The following is a 3,112-nucleotide window of genomic DNA, read 5'->3' on the forward strand; positions in this document are numbered from 1 at the left end:
CTGACTTCATCTCTTACAGGAGAGATTGTGTCTCCAGCTATTAGTCCTGGAAAAAGTAGAGAGAATGAAGCATTAGACTAACATTGTCCATGAGGCTGAGAGGAGAAGAAGTGGAAATGTCTCCTGTACAGTGTTACTCTGCTGGACACAAACAGCTCAACTGTAGCTCCACATCATAACTAGATTGTACAGGACTTCATGACAAAGACAGATTATTGTGAAGTTTCAACTGTGAAAGTGATAAATGGAGGTCAAATATCTTGTTGATACAGCAGGTTAACTGAGACACTGATTTGTTGTCAAACTCACCTATGAAGTGAGAGAAAAACAAAAAGAGGGTAAAGCAACATGTCTTTGGAGGAGTTTGAGCAAAACAGACAGCAGATTGAACAATGTTCTCACTGCAGTAGAATGAAGAAACTAAACAGCCTCTCTGCTGGCACAGCCCTTCTCCTCAACATAAAAGCTGATTTGCTGCTTTTAGTTCCTCAAACATTTCGTGCTCTGGACACCAATAAAAAAGAATCTCATTGGCTGAGGTGGACTAAAGTGGGCAGGGCCAGGTAATCAGGTAATCTGCTCCTTCCTCATTGAGATTTAACTGTCTTTATATTCATTGTTTAGTTTTTGTGATGTTTGTGTCGTCAGTCCACAGACACAGTCTCTGAAAACTCAGTGTTTTCACAGTGTGTGACTCCCTCTAGTGGATGTTGTGGAGTATTGTGTTGTCTTTGCTCCAAAGGTTTTTGTACAGAGTTTTGGTGTTTCCTGTCACTGTGGGCCTCAGAGCACAGTAGTACACAGCAGAGTCAGACACCTGAAGCTTCTGGATCTTCAGAGGAACTGATCTGACGGTGGAATTCAGAGTGGATGAAAATCTCTCCTTGTGGTCGTCTGCTGTGTTTCCTTCATCCAGTTTAATGCGACTCAGGATGAATTTGGGGCTGTGGTTTCTATCCTGTTTGTACCATTAGAGACTTGGACCTGTTGAACTGCTGTTATATCCACAGTCAAGTGTTACTGCTTCTCCTTCAGTAGCGGTCACGTCTCCTTTTGGTTGCAGCACGTTTTCTTTTTGTCCTCTGCACAAAGGACAGATCACCTTTTCAGGATTATCATCAGATGACGAAAGGAAAGGTCATTGCACATTTATTACACACAGAGTGTCAGCAGTTTCAATTACATCGGCAGACAGTTCAGAAAGAATTGATTTTACCTGGTTTACCGAATTGTAGGGGCAAGTAGAAGGATCTGAGTTCTAGACCAGATGTTGCAGGAAGGATTTAAACATGATATATATTCACAGTCTGTAAAACAATGGAAACTGATGATTTATTTAGAAATTATTGGATCGAAAGGACTTGTACATTGAAAATGAGAGGACCTATGATTGGACCCTGTGGTACACCACAAAAAAATCACAACTGGACAGAACGACAAACAAACATCTTTAATAAAAATAAGAAGAAAAGCAGTTGATTCCTGAGTCTGTGGTACCAACCATGTTATGGTGATAAGTCACATTGTGTGATCTGTCAGTGATGTATGGAGCCCTGAAGTGTAACGTTGTGTGACTCCCTCTAGTGGATGTTGTGGAGTATTGTGTTGTCTTTGCTCCAAAGGTTTTTGTACAGAGTTTTGGTGTTTCCTGTCACTGTGGGCCTCAGAGCACAGTAGTACACAGCAGAGTCAGTCACTGCAGCAGAGGAGATGTTCAGATGAAACTCTTTAGTTTTCTTGTCATGTTGTAAAGATAGTCCTGGTGTGTTCTCTGAATAATCTGCGATGAGAAATTGTGGAGATGAACTCAACTTCTGTTGATACCAGTACAGGTAATCAACAGAGCCTGAATAGTTGCAGGAGAGAGTCACAGTGTCTCCTTCTGAACCCATCACTTCATCTTTAAATTGTTTCACTAAAATCCTCAGAGGATCCTGAAAAATACAAAAAGATATTTCAACATGACGCTTGGATAATTATTCAAACGATTTTTAACTGAAGTTGATTTTTAAAAAATGTATTTAATCAAAGAGCCTGTTTTTCCAGTGAACATCTACTAACTCTCAGATGTTGCTTTAATGTTTTGAGAACTTACCAGAATGAAAGGAGACGATCATGATCCAACCTAAAAGCAGCAGCATTATTTTCACTTGTACTGAATGAACAATAGAGAGAACTCAGCAGCTCTCAGGTCTGAAATGAAGCCTTTCAATATTGAGTTGTATTAGCTCCTCCTCTTGCTGTGCTTCTGTTTCCCATTCAGACTGATGGAAGCTCTAGAAATGACAGTGATGCTGCTGCTGCATCATCATCATCATCATCATCAATCATCATCATCATCATCATCATCAATCAATCATCATCATCATCATCATCATCATCATACAATCATCATCATCACTATCATCATCACCAGGTAAGTCAGACTGAAGGAGGAACCTGCAGAAAATTCACCTGAATCAATCTGGAGAGAAACAACTTTCTGAAAACTCCAAAAAGCTCCACTGCTGCAAACTGTAGAGAAAGTCTGACTGTGAATGTGAAACATGTTCAGAGAAGAAGAAGAAGAAGAAGAAGAAGTTAAGATGATATTATCAGCATTCAGGCTAAAACATTGTAGATTATACATTCAGACTTTTGTGTTTATTGTGCACCACTGTGATCAACTCTCTGATCAGCTGATTTTCTTTCTCCTGAATCCAGATCTGATGATTCTCAGTGAAAGATTTAAATGATGCAGCAAACTCTCTCCATCATTGTGGCTTTTATTTGCTCAGTTTACTGTTGTCAACTGCATCTAGACTGGATATGGAAACCATTGAAGTGTAACAGTGTGTGACTCCCTCTAGTGGATGTTTGTGGAGTATTGTGTTGTCTTTGCTTCCAAAGGTTTTTTGTACAGAGAGTTTTGGTGTTTCTGTCACTGTGGGCTCAGAGCACAGTAGTACACAGCAGAGTCAGACACCCTGAAGCCTTCTGGATCGTCAGAGGAACTGACTTGTTCTTGATTTCTTGTGTGAAAATCTTCCTGCTGATTTCTGTCCTTTCTCTGAACTGTAGTGTTGTGTCAAAAACCTTGGGAAATCATTTTCTTTCTTGTTTGTACCAGAGC

This window comes from Seriola dumerili, unplaced genomic scaffold, assembly GCF_002260705.1.
Source record: "Seriola dumerili isolate Sdu_G_001 unplaced genomic scaffold, Sdu_1.0 BDQW01000480.1, whole genome shotgun sequence".
In the NCBI taxonomy this organism is placed as follows: domain Eukaryota; kingdom Metazoa; phylum Chordata; class Actinopteri; order Carangiformes; family Carangidae; genus Seriola; species Seriola dumerili.